Below are 14,062 nucleotides of genomic sequence, written 5' to 3' on the forward strand. Positions count from 1 at the left end.
GATTAAAAAATGGCAACACATGGCACGGCATGGTGACCAACTTCAGACTCCCTGTTTCACACTCTATATGACCCCTAAAATGCCTCAAACAGAATTATTGCAATTGCGTAATGCTAGAGTAAGGCTCCTCCTCCGCCAAGCTGAATGCTCTCTGAGGGCAGGAACAGGAATTTGGAGCTCGCCTTCGTTTCTGCAGCTCCATCTCTCACTGGTACACGCTCAGCCATTCATTCAACAGACAGCTATTGGCCACCTTCTGTACCAGGCACTGTTGTAGGTGCTACGGATTTTGCAGTGAACAAAACAAAGCCCTTTCTCTCATAAAGCTTGGGTTCTAAGGAGAATGATGGACGGGTTGAATTCAACTATGACATATTGTAAGAAGTTTCATAACTGTCACAATGTACCCCAGCACAACAACAATAATAATTAAAAAGCTTGGGTTCTAGTTAAAGTTGGATACTAAACACATAAGACGCTAGATGAGAGTGGGAGCTGAGGAAAAAGAGTTCTGGGGGCAGCTGCTACTTTACACTGTACTCAAGGAAAGCAGAGACCTGAGGAAAGTGAAGGAGTCCATCATGTGATTATTAGCAGGAAACCTCTAGAAAGTGGATGGAACCTAGGGGAAAAAGGGGAGGAAGAACTTGTGTGCCACTGGTCACTGGAAAGAACTGGACCCACAGAGCCCTTGCTTTCACTAACTGTGCTGAATCAAGCATTCCTCACCTCTCTAGGCCTCAGTTTCTTCATTATTAAGTGAAGAATTTAAGCCACCTTTAATATTGTCAGGAAAACTCAAAGGTTGTAACATTTGACAGCATTCTGCGTGCGTGCATGCGTGTGTGTGTGCGTGTGTGTGCAGATGCCTGTGTGTATAATTACTTCCCAAAGCAATCTCAGATATCAGGGTTTCTTTCCAGAGTGAATCTCCCCACCTTTTCTCTCTCTCTCTCTCCCTCTCCCCTCTTCTCTCCCTCTCTTCCTCCCTTCCTCTCTCTCTCATCTCTCTATCTTTGCTTATTTAAAAGAAATTGGTCAGGAGTCAATGGAATTAGAAATTGGTTAGTCTCCCACTGAAATATACACTCACGGAGATTTGTGTGCCCCGTTACAATAATTGTGAAAGATCTGCTATGAGATATCAGTCCACATTAAAGACATGACGTCTGACCAAGACGTGAGCACTCACTTTGACAATTCCCTAGTTTCATGGATTCAACTGCATTAACAAGGCGTAGGTCTAAAGATCTCTGGTAATGCCATGACCAAGTCTGATACATAATAAATACAGTAACAGAGTACAAAAGCAGACTGAATATGTGGCTCTGGGTTTAAAATGGCTTCTTGGTAGTGTTTCCCCAACTTTCAGCCACATTGACACATGTGGAGCCAGCTACAGAAGACGGAATGGATCATGTATGTTGGATCAGCACCAGTGGGCTCATCAAGATGTCAGGAATCAGTAAACATCTATTGCATGGAAGTAGTTTCTTCACTGGACCATCATTTTTCATTAAATGTCACTGGCAGAGGTTCATTCTTTGAGTTAAATTGTTATTTCTAGAAAATTCCTGCTAAGATGCAGATGTTCCCAAAAGGAGCTAACCATTCCACTTTTAATTGTTATAAATGCCTTAGGAAGAAGCAGAGGATCAGGCCTTATGACAGAAATGCCAAAGTGGAAAAGGATGGTGAAGGTCATGAAGCAATGCAATAGGTAAAGCAAGGTAAGAAAAAGTGGGTCCCATTTGATACGCTCTGCTGTGTGTGCCAAACCCTATGGTTAGACTCTACTTCTCAGGCACATCCATGCCACTTTTACTCCCTGGAATCTCCCAGTTTAGTTTCTAATCCCAAATCCACAGACACCCCATTACATCTAGCTACTTCTCTATGTCAGGGACACTGAGCACTTTAAAGATGAGGGAATATTGAAAAGGAAAAGGACAGCAGTGAAAGGGGTGATAAGAAAATAAAAATAGACAATTGCCATTCTGTCCTGAATTACCCCTGCCCCATTTTTCAATCCCAAGCAGGAGAGGATTATGGGTACTGGAGAACAGCAAGTGCCTCTATGGCAGTATTCAACAAGATGGTTTGTGTGATATATTGTAGTACAGTAGTGTCAGGGTGGGCCACTCCTAAATAAGAGACTGAACAGTGAGCTTGAAAACAGCCCTATTACTTCTGGACTGCAAAACCTTGAGCAAGTCAATAACCTCTCAAAACCTCAGTTTCCTCCCCTGTAAAATGGGGGAGGAGTGTAAAGATGAAATCATATCAAGCCTGCCTTTATCCGTGGCACAGATACACACAATGCCTATGATTCCATCTTTTTTTCTCAGAGAGGTTCTGGTAAAGAGGGAAGTTTGAGATCATTGTACCCAAGCCACTTTCACTCTGCCTGCCCCATAAGGAGCTGTCCCTGCCCCCATCCCCAGGGTCCACAGTGTCAGAAGAACTACTGGCCATCTCACTTCCCTAATCATCATACAGAGACTGACACCTATCCACAGAATTCCCCAACCAGCCCCAGCTGGGAGTAGAGCACCTCAACTGTGGTGCTTGTGCTACCCCCAGGAACACAAGAATATATATCCTGGTGGGATGTGGGTTTGGTCCTAAGGTCCTTTTTGAATTTATTCCAGATTGAGGCTGAAGTCCAGAGGGAGAGTTGCAGAGCTGAGAATCCAGAAAGACAAACCATCCCTAAATGATTACAGCCAAGAAGTGATAGGGCTGGTCTGGGAACAGGACACCTGGGACAAGGTCATTATTTCTCACGGCACTGGGAAAAGGGTCAAGGGCACTTAACTTGAGGGAAAGCAGCAGGCAGTGCTCCTGGCCTTTATCTCATCCTCATCCCACTCCTTCTGGGTCTAAGTATCTAGTATACAACAAATACTTGGTCAATGAGTTAATGAGTTATAAATAAATCAAATATTAAATGGATGGATGGATGGAACTTAAATCTATATAAATGCTCTCTACAAACTTTGAAATTGATTTTTTAATTGCTCTAACATTGGGATTTGCAATATTGTTTGCTAATATTTGGTCCACCAGGGGAAGAATGCATCCAACACCCAAGTTCATTATTCTTATACATACCGTAACATCCTCTGAGCCTTGAAGCTTGCCAGGATAACAAATCCATGTCAAAATATGGTATCCCAAAGAGAAATCAGGTTCTATTTATATTAATAAAATATTCCTGAAAAATTTTAAAAAACATTTATTTCTTGATGTTAGGGTTGGTTGAAGTTGGGTTTTGGTTGCTTTGCTCTTTAAAGTGTCCACATATGATTTATATACTCTTGTATATATATATATATTTCAAATATATTAATAAAAACTTTAAGTGAAAGAAAGGCAAAGAGAGGGTTAACAGCTGCCTGAAGCCTCTGCAGAAAAGAATAAATCTTTAACCTAAGGCCTCATACCTTCACTGTGGTGGGCAGCTCCTTGGATGGCAGAAGCACAGTGTGGTGCCCAGACGAACAAGTAGACAATGAAAGAAAGAGATTCTGTGATCTTTACATCCTTGGATAGTCTTGAATTCCACACAGCTGTTCCTGGACAAAGGGACATTCTGGAACTGGAGTCGTCTCCCTCGGGATTGATCTTCCTGTCCTTTATTACCCGAGAGTGGCAGGTCTTTGGTGCCAATGATGAAAGCCAGTTCACAGGCTGCAGTGGACATAAAGGCCTTTGTGATTTCCAAGTGTGTGAGGAGGCAGGCAGGAGCAGGCACCCGGCACGCGGGCAGCCCCACTCAGATCTAGGGGACGCCTGGCGCCAGCTCCTCCCCACAGACCTGAGAAGGCCCCCACAAACCACTTCAAGGAGATTACCTCGTTTCTACTTTGCAGCTTTTTCTGAGTTTCCACAAGGTGGTTGTCTGGACATAACACACACTGGCAGTTTATCTTAATAAAAAGCAGAATGAAAACAGCCTGGTCAAATCCCCACCTGGAGGAATTCACAGCAGCTGCTTGCAGAAGGCCCAGGGCTCCCTTCAGATGTCTTGTGTGAAGGCACACAGGGCTAGGGGCAACCCATAGAGCCGGGACCAAATAAATGCAAATTTTTGCCCTTTCCCTTGGACATCACGACCTATGTTTTGTGGACCACCATATACTAACTGAAAAGAAAAATTTAAAGAATGAAGCTGACCTCAATTTTAGATGTATTTTAAATTTGGGCTAATTACTATCTTTGAAATAAATTGAACACTCCCTGCAATGACCTCATGGTCATGAATTATCCAGACTCTTCTCCCAGGCTGAACCACTACTGTCTCCACACCAGTTGTGAGATTGTCAAACTCCCCAACCAATTTCTTTCTCTCTGTCTCCATTCCCCAGCTCTCATCTGGCACATAAGCTTTTCTGCATGGGATGTATTTGTTCACCAAGCCTGCTATAATAAAGTTCTGCAGACGGGTGACTTAAACAACAGAAATTAATCGACTCCTGATTATGGAGACTACAAGTTCAACAGCAAGGCGATGGCAAGGTTGGTTCCTCCTGCAGGGTGCTAGGGGAACCCTCCCTGTGACTTGTAGGTAGCTCTCTTCTCCCTCTGTCTCTTCACAGCACCTTCCCTCTACGCGTGTCTGTTGTCTGTATTTCCTCTTCTCATAAGGATACCAGTTGTGTTGGATTAAGGCCCAACCTAATGACCTCACTTGAACTTCATACCTCTGTAAAAACTCTCTCCATAGAAAGTCACATTCTAAAGTACCAGGGTTGGAACTTCAATATATGAATTTGAGGGGGAGACACACAATTCAACCTATACCATGGTGCTTTGCCAAATTATCTTTTCCAAGAGGCAGCTGGTACATTTAGGACACAATCACCTTCTTCAAGCCTGGATGCTGTGGTGAATAAAGGGAGGTCCACACTCAAAGCAGTCACAAGCTCAAGTGAACCTGCTCTATAGAGACTTGACATGGATTTGATGACAACACCAAGAGAAATGGGAACATGTCTTCTCAAAACAATATATAAATCTGTCTTATATTGATTTTCTGTGTGCATATGTAACAGCAAGTCCATTCTTTAGAACATTTTCTTGAAGCGCAGTGTGCTTCTTCTTTTCAATTATCTTTATGTTTTATATTTTCATATTTATTCACACTTTGTACAACCTCCATTTAATCCACATCACAGTTATTTAGCTATGTGAAAGGTGACTAATTGGTCCTGACCCAACACACACCATTGGGGAGTGGGGAATGCAATATGAAGGATTCCCTCACTATAGATCCTTTCTGCTTTTCACAACTTTAATTAATAAATGTCTGGCTAGAAAAATAATCATAGAGAACCAATGGATAGCTGAGTCTAGGGTTTTAATGTTATTGTCCATCCACATCAGGACTGCAGTGCAACAGTTCATGGACACAATGCCCCTGTCCCTAGGGCATTTCCATGCATGGAAAAGAGGCTGTGTTCCCTTCCAAACCAGAAAGTTGCCTTCCCTGGAATCACTGAGACAAAGTAGGTGTGTTTGCCTCCCATTGGGGGATTCTTCTGGCTTTGGGTTCCCTGCCACCTAAGCAAAGCTGGGTTAATGGGGATAATGAAGGTGGTTAAAACTGAATACTATATCATAGGAGAAGGAGCTGAATGAATTTGTGTGGAGAAGACTAAGGAGGAAATTGTTAAAAGCTGTCAGACACAAAAGATTGCTAAACAGTACTGGTAGAAGCTGTAAAAAGCCCAAAAGTCACTGTTACAAACTTGAGCTCTCTTTAAAACCTGCCCTATAAGCAGCAAGCTTCCAGTCACTGAAGTGTGGAAAGAAATGCCATTACACTCAAATGAAGTGTCATTCCTAAGAGCATGGGCTTTGGAATTTGAGTCGTGGCTTGCCTCTCTGTAAGCATGATAACTTAGATACTTCCTTAAGTTCTCTGAACCACAGTTTCCTCATATACAAAATGACAACCACAGTTTCAGCACATGGTGAGTCCTCGACAAATATGAACACACCCTTACATGCTCCCCTTATTCCTTGGGTCTTTTCCTTAAGGCAGTGGGTACTAGAATCTCGAATTTTCACTAGGCTTGTACATTATAATCTCAGTACTCAGGAGGTGGAGGCAGGAGGATCACAAGTTTGAAGCCAGACTGTAGTACATATTGAGACCCTGTTTGAGAGAGAGAGAGAGAGAGAGAGAGAGAGAGAGAGAGAGAGAGAGAGGAAGAAAGAAAGAGAGAAACAAAGAAAAAAGGAAGGAAGGAAAGGAAGGAAGGAAGGAAGGAAAGAAGGAAAGAAGGATGGAAGGAAAGACAATCTCTTATTTTCATTTCTCTAATTGAACAAATGAAGTCAACCCCTCAGCATGGGTGTCTAGTTTTGGATGTGAGGACAAAATCCACCCTAAAAGTTCTTCAAGGTGACTGAATAACAAACACAGAGCATGAGTTTACCACTGGTTCTTCTTTTCACACCTGCAGGGAACCACATTTGAGAACTGGCTACCACAGTAGATGGAGTTCAACTCCATCTTTCTGGTAGTTTTGACCATGTTTAAATATTTCATAGACAACTTTTTCTTTAAAACACTCTCTGGTTTCATTTTTTAACAGAGAGTGACCTGAATTAATGTGTAGAGGCCAGGACGAGAACAGAAGAAATGAATAGAGAAGTTCTAGTGCTGAAATAGTGGAACACTATTCAAGATCCTGTTTTCTTGCCTGTCCATGTATGTTAAATGCCAAGCATTAAAGCCTTTCTGCACTTCAGAGATATCACTGTCTGAGTGGGTGTGTATGTGTTTAAAGAGCCAGGATAAATAGACACATTACTGTGGTTTGGCTGTGATCTGTCTCCCAGAGCTCATGTGCTGAAAACTTGGTCCCCGGTGTGGCAGAGTTGAGGTAGTGAAAACTTTAAGAGGTGGAGCCCAGTGGAAAGCAATTGGATCATAGGGGCACCACCCTCACAAATGGACTAATATTGTGTTGCATCAGTGGGTCAGATCCAGGAGTGAATTAGATCCACTTGTTATAAAAAGTGAAGCCTATCCCTCCTCCCCCAGTCTTCTGTTTTCTGTCTTGCCATGTGTTCTCCTCCACATATGCTTCTGCCACTGTGATGCTATCTGCCACGATGTCCTCACAAGAATTGAGCAGATGTTGGTGCCGTGCTCTTGAACCATCAGAACTGTGAACTTAAAAATTTTTTTTCTTTATAATGTGCCAAGCTTCAGGTATTTTGTTATAGCAATTGAAAATGGACTAACACATACACATATATTCAACTTACTCCCTGAAGGAATTAAATCAATGTTCAAAAATATTTATTGCTGGCCTGGGATGTAGCTCAGTGGTATAAATTTTGCCTAGCACATGTGAAGCCCAGGATGGGAAAAAAAAATCTCATATATAAGGAGGTAGGGCAAGATGGCAGATTTGGAAGTGTCCACCATTTTGATTCTGTGAATGAGAAGAGTCAGATAACACAGGAAATTCTATATTCTGAAGAGAGAAAAAGAGGAAGAGCATTGGGAATACCAAAAGAGGTGGCAGAACAGCAAAAAATCATGGACAAACCAATGCAATAGAGAAAAGCAGCAAATAGTACTAAATCCATCCCCTGTTCCCCACAAGGGATAGAGGAAGCTGAAGACACCATCACAAGGGAGGTGAATTGTTGGGCAGGGTCTGAAAACACTGACACCGGTCCCTGGGAATTGCATCTGACATATGTTTGCTGACAGTCAGGACTGAGACCCAAAGTCCACATGCTACGAATCAAGAAACTTCTGCAGCCTCCATAGTGAAGGAGATGAAATTTCAAACAATGAACTAACTCAAAAGAACAATGATAATAATGATCAATGAAATTAAAGAGGACATGTTCAAACAAACAGCTGAATAAAATAAGGAAGACAATGTAGGACATGAAAGAACTCAATAAAGATATACAAATACTGAAAAAAAATCAAATTGAAATCCTGGAAACGAAAAGCTCAAAATAACTCAAATAAAAAAAAAAACTTAGTTGAAAGCCTTGCCGATAGAATGGGACAAGTTGAAAATAGAGTATAAGGGATCCAAGATAACATTGAGGAATTATATCAACCAAACAAAGATTACAAAAATATGAACAGAACATGCAACAAAAGACCAAACCTACCATTGAGATTTCACCTCACTACAGTCAGAATGGCTATCATCAATAACAAAAACAACAACAAATGCTGCTGAATTTACATTCCCACTGTTGGTAAGAATGTAAATTAGTGCAGCCACTATGGAAAGCAGTATTAAGGTTCCTCAAAACAACTAAAAATAAACTTACAATATGGTCCAGTGATACTACTCCTAGGTATATGCCCCAAGGAATGTAAGCCAGGATATGATAGAGTCACATGCACACCCATGCTTATTGCCACACTATTCACAATATCCAAGTTTTGGAAACATCCCAGATGCCCTACAACTAAGGAATGGATTAAGAAAATGTAGTGTTGATACACAATGGAGTATTACTTAGCTGTACAGAAGAATTAAATTATGTTGTTTTCAGGTAAATGGAGGAACTGGAGATCATAATACTAAATGAAGCAAGTCAGGCTCAGAAGAACAAAGATCACATGTTGTCCCTCATATATGTAAGCGAGGCTAAAAGATAATGTATACACATAAATACATATATGACCTTACACACACATACACATACATATGTATACACATATATACAGAGAAAGAGAATATTGTTGTAATAGTGGATTTGTCTGAGGGGACTACGGGGAGACAGGAGAGGAAAAGAGAATGATAGAAGTGAATAATATGGAAATACATTGCATCTGTGTATGAAGATGTGTAACAAAATGCACTGAAAGCTAGAAATAATAGAGGAACAGGGTGATGGAGAAAGAGTATGTAATAGAGGGCATTAATCTGATTAATGTACCATAAATACAGTACAGAAGGCTTTCAGAACACCAAATAGGCAAGATCAAAAAAGACATACCCATAGACATAGTTAAAACACTAAATATATGTTACAGAGAAAGAATATTGAAATCTGCAAGAGAAGCAACCAGTCAGACTTAAATGCAAATCAATCAGAATAACAACTGATTTTTCAACAGAAACTCTAAAAGCAAGGAGGGCATAGAATTATACATTCCAAGTCCTAAAAGAAAATAACTGTCAGCCTAGATTAATGTGTTCAGCAAAGCTATCCTTCATCATTAAAGGAGAAATAAAAATCTTCCAAAATAAACAAAAACTAAAGGAATTCACGACCACTAAACCAGCACTGCAGAAGATGCTTAAATGAATTCTAACACAGAAGAGGAAGACAGGGGAGGCCAGGAAAATGCAATTAAGAATAATCCTGCTAGGTGTTGGCAAGGACACAGGGAAAAAGGAACCCTCTTACACTGTTGGTGGAAATGTAGACTAGTACAACCATTCTGGAAAAAAATTTGGAGGCTACTTAAAAAGCTAGACATGGATCTACCATTTGATCCAGCAATACCACTCTTGGGGATATACCCAAAAGACTGTGACACAGGTTACTCCAGAGGCACCTGCACACCCATGTTTATTGCGACACTATTCACAATAGCCAAGTTATGGAAACAGCCAAGATGCCCCACCACTGACGAATGGATTAAGAAAATGTGGTATCTATACACAATGGAATTTTATGCAGCCATGAAGAAGAACGAAATGTTATCATTCGCTGGTAAATGGATGGAATTGGAGAACATCATTCTGAGTGAGGTTAGCCTGGCCCAAAAGACCAAAAATCGTATGTTCTCCCTCATATGTGGACATTAGATCAAGGGCAAACACAACAAGGGGATTGGACTATGAGCACATGATAAAAGCGAGAGCACACAAGGGAGGGGTGAGGATAGGTAAGACACCTAAAAAACTAGCTAGCATTTGTTGCCCTTAACGCAGAGAAACTAAAGCAGATACCTTAAAGCAACTGAGGCCAGTAGGAAAAGGGGAACAGGAACTAGAGAAAAGGTTAGTTCAAGAAGAATTAACCTAGAAGGTAACACCCACGCACAGGAAATCAGTGTGAGTCAATGCCCTGTATAGCTATCCTTATCTCAACCAGCAAAAACCCTTGTTCCTTCCTATTATTGCTTATACTCTCTCTACAACAAAATTAGAGATAAGGGCAAAATAGTTTCTGCTGGGTATTGAGGGGGGGAGAGGGAGGGGTCGGAGTGGGTGGTAAGGGAGGGGGTGGGGGCAGGGAGGAGAAATGAACCAAGCCTTGTATGCACATATGAATAATAAAAGAAAAATGAAAAAAAAAGAAAGAAAAATTCAATCAAGCAGTATATTTAAGATTTACTCACTTTACGCTAAGTAAATTATATCTCAATAAAAATTTAAAGCAAAAAAAAAAAAGAATAATCCTGCTAGATGAGTAAATTAAGAAATGAAGATTAAGAAAGAAGTAAACATCACAAAAATAGTAAAATGACAGAAAATACTGCATACCTTTTAATATTAACACTGAATATTAATGTTCTCAGTTCTCCAATCAAAAGATATAGAATGGCAGGCTGGGTTAAAAAGAAAGACCTAACCATTTGTTGCCTGCATGTAACACATCTCACTGACAAAGACAAATATCAGTTTATGGTGAAAGGATGGAAAAAGATTTTTAAAGCAAATGGACTCTGAAAAGCAGTCAAGAGTAGCTATACTCATATGTAAATATACATAAATAAAACAGACTTTAAACAGAAATTAGTCATAAGAGCAAAGAAGGTCACTTCATATTAATAAAGGAAACATCAAGAGGAGATAACATCGCTAACATGTACACACCAAATGTTGACTCAGCAGCCCATGGAACATTCTCCAAAACAGATCATATTTTAGGACATAAGGCAAGTCTTAACAAATAAAAGAAAATTGAAATACCCATTGCATTTTGTCAGTCCACAATGTTATAAAATGAGAAATCAACAGCAAAAGAAACTATATAAAATATTCAAACAAATGGAAACTGAAAAATACATTGTTAAATATCCTAGTACAACAACAAAGAAATAAGGTGGAAAATTTTTTTAATCCTAGAATCTAATGAAAATGAAAACATAATCTACTAGAACACAGTCAAGGCAGTGCTAAGAGGAAAGTTTATAGCTATGAGCATCTACATTAAAAAAAAAAAAAAGCTCTCAAATAAATAACCTAATGATGCACCTCAAGCTCCTAGGAAAACAAGAGCAAGCCAAATCCAAAATTAGTACATGGAAATAATAAAAATCAGAACAGAAATTAGAAATCAGAACAGAGACTAAAATACAATATTTAAAAATCAATGAAACAAATAGTTGGTTCTTCGAAAAACTAAGTAAGATTAATAGACCCTTAACCAAACTAACCAAAAGAAGGAGGGAAAAAGACCCAAATTAATAAAGTTAGAGATGAAAAAGGGAATATCACAACAAACACCAATGAAATCTAAAGGATCACTAGGGAATATTTCAAAAACTTACATTCTAATAAACTGGAAAAGGTGAATATATTTCTAGATACCTTTGACCTACCAAATTAATCAAGAGGATATAAACCATTTAAACAGATCTGTAACAAGCAATGAGATTTAAGCATTAATAATCTCCAACGAAGAAGAGTCCACTACTTGAGGAATTTACTGTCAAACTCTACCAGACCTGTAAGGAGGAGCAAATGCCAATGCTCCTCAAACTAGTCCATAAAATAGAAAGGGACACTATCAAACTCATTCTATGAAGCTAATACTACCCTGATACCAAAACCTGATAAGAACACAACAACAACAAAATTATAGACCAATTTCTGTGATAAACATAGATGCCAAATTTTTTAATAAAATACTAGCCAACCAAATGCAACAACACATTAAAAAAACTCATACACCATGATCAAGTTGGTTTCATTCCAGGGATGCAAGGACAGTTGAACACCTGAAATCTTTTCCTACTCTGAATTCCAAGTTCTCACATTTCTCACCTGATGTAAATGGCTTGTGAAATTAGGTCAAGCCCACACAGCTGCTATCCTTCTTAAGGTCAACTAATTCAGAAGCTTAGTTACATGGTACAAAATCCCTCACACCATATAAAATAACCTAGTCATAGGAGTGAAATCTTATCTTACCCACTAGTTCCACACACACCCAATAGAAGGAGATGATATGAGGGCCAGGGTCCTTGTGTGTGGGGGGGGGGTCACCTTTAAATTCTGCCTCCCACATAGATGTATATGATTCCTCCAAAGTTCTGCAGTTCTCCATCTGTCCTTAACTTTCTAGAACCCTCAATATCTGGTCTACTGAAACTCAATGCATTCATTGTCCTGTTCCAGGAGGCTTTCCCCATTGTTAGCCAGCTAATCTAGTAAATGAACTAACATTGTACTTTTGACTGTTACACAGGGCTTTTTAGTAAGACCATGGTCACATGAGAGTTGAAGAGATGATGGGCAGGAGAGAAATTGGACCCTACCTAAGACACCTACCGACTGCTGGAAATGTTGCACTTTGGCAAGCTGACGAGGAGACTATATCAAGGCTGAATGGCTTTTTAGCTCTCTCAATCACATAAACTTGCCACCCCAACTCTGTTCTAGGTGATGTCTGCCCTTTGTATATCAGAGCATTATCAGAAAGTAAAGTACACCGTAGTCCCTTGGCATCTATGAGGGATTGTTTTCAGGAACTCTACATGAATACCAAAATCCTCATTTACTTAAGTCCCTCATATAAAATAGTACAGGACTTTCATATAACCCCAGTTATATGTTCTTGTATACCTTAAATCATCCTAGATGATTACAGTACCTAATATAATATAAGTACTGTGTGAATAGTTGTCATACTGTATTGTTAAGGAAACAATAAGAAGGAAAAAAATCTACATGTTTAGTACAAATGCAATTTTTTTTCAAATATTTTCAATTGATGGTGGAATCTGCAGACACAGATCCTGGATGTGGAGGACTACCTATATAAAGACTCAAGTCTCATTTATATCATTTATCCAGCCTGGGCAATAGAGAGGCCAAAGCCTTCTTTTTAGGCAATATTGTCCTACTCTGTTTCAAACACTGAAGTCCACACAGAGCAGAGAATATTCTGGCCACTCATCAGGCTTTCGGTATGACTGCTCAGAAACTGGGTTAGGTGTTCCTCTAGCACATCGTATAATGTGCCACTATGGTTTCAGGGACAAAAGCTTCAGCCAGCATCCCACAGACAGTCCTTAAGCACCTGCTTCTTGCTAAATTCTGTGCAGCAGGTCTGAGCAGGAAGTACTTGGCACCCTTCACCCAGCCACAGGCCAAGCACCTCTGCTATGTCCAAAGTAAGGTGATCTCCCATTACCCAATGAAAACATCTAAAAGAAGAGATTTGGGGGCCAATGCAAGGGTACAAATTTTTAGGAATAAATCTGATGTAGAAAATGTGTGCGTATGTCATATTTCCGCACAAACTTCAAGTTCACATTGTGTAATAGACACTGCTTTGGAAACATTACTCACTTGCCGAATCACATCCACTCATTTGCTGCGGAAGAGGACTCAGGCCCTTCCCAGGTATCTTCTGCACCAACGGGGTCTCCCTCATGAGGACATCCTGTTGGATCATCTCATCTGACCAAGTGTTTTCCAGCCTGTGTTTTGTGCAAACTCTGGAAATTTTAAGTCACAAGTGCCCCTTGGTTACAAACAGGCGTGGCATTTGGCATAATGTCTCACTTATATTGTCAATGTGTATTTGTGATTTCCACAACCTAACCATTGGCAGCTTGGCTTTAGAAGAAATCTTCTACAGGATTTTTAAATAAAATCTCTAAAACCTGTCATTATGCAGTCACTTCATTCTCTGTTCAAATGTCTCTTCTGAGTATGACCTTCCTTGACAATCCCTCTACACAGACACTGTCAGCTGGCTGCTTCCTCTGTACCTGCCTTATTTTGATCCACTGAGCTCATCTTCAGAGACCTGGCCTCCCTGTAGGGACAGAAACCTTTTCTCTCTTGCTAGCATTCTACCCCTTCTTAGAACAGTG

The 14,062-nt window shown here is 40.1% G+C and overlaps 1 long non-coding RNA gene across 2 annotated transcripts in view; it reads left to right on the forward strand.

Moving 5' to 3' along the window:
- LOC141422344 (uncharacterized) overlaps positions 1-13,848 on the forward strand; it is a 62,968-nt gene extending 49,120 nt beyond the window's left edge. Inside the window, exons 2-3 of one of the 2 annotated variants that reach the window (XR_012446892.1) lie at positions 1,642-1,730; positions 12,427-13,848. This is a non-coding gene — a long non-coding RNA (uncharacterized lncRNA). Of the gene's footprint in view, positions 1-1,641; positions 1,731-2,651; positions 2,808-12,426 lie in introns of those variants that run through there. The other variant, XR_012446891.1, reaches the window with a different exon arrangement.
- Positions 13,849-14,062: the final 214 nt, after the last annotated feature.

Source organism: Castor canadensis, chromosome 4 (genome assembly GCF_047511655.1).
Source record: "Castor canadensis chromosome 4, mCasCan1.hap1v2, whole genome shotgun sequence".
Lineage (NCBI taxonomy): Eukaryota > Metazoa > Chordata > Mammalia > Rodentia > Castoridae > Castor > Castor canadensis.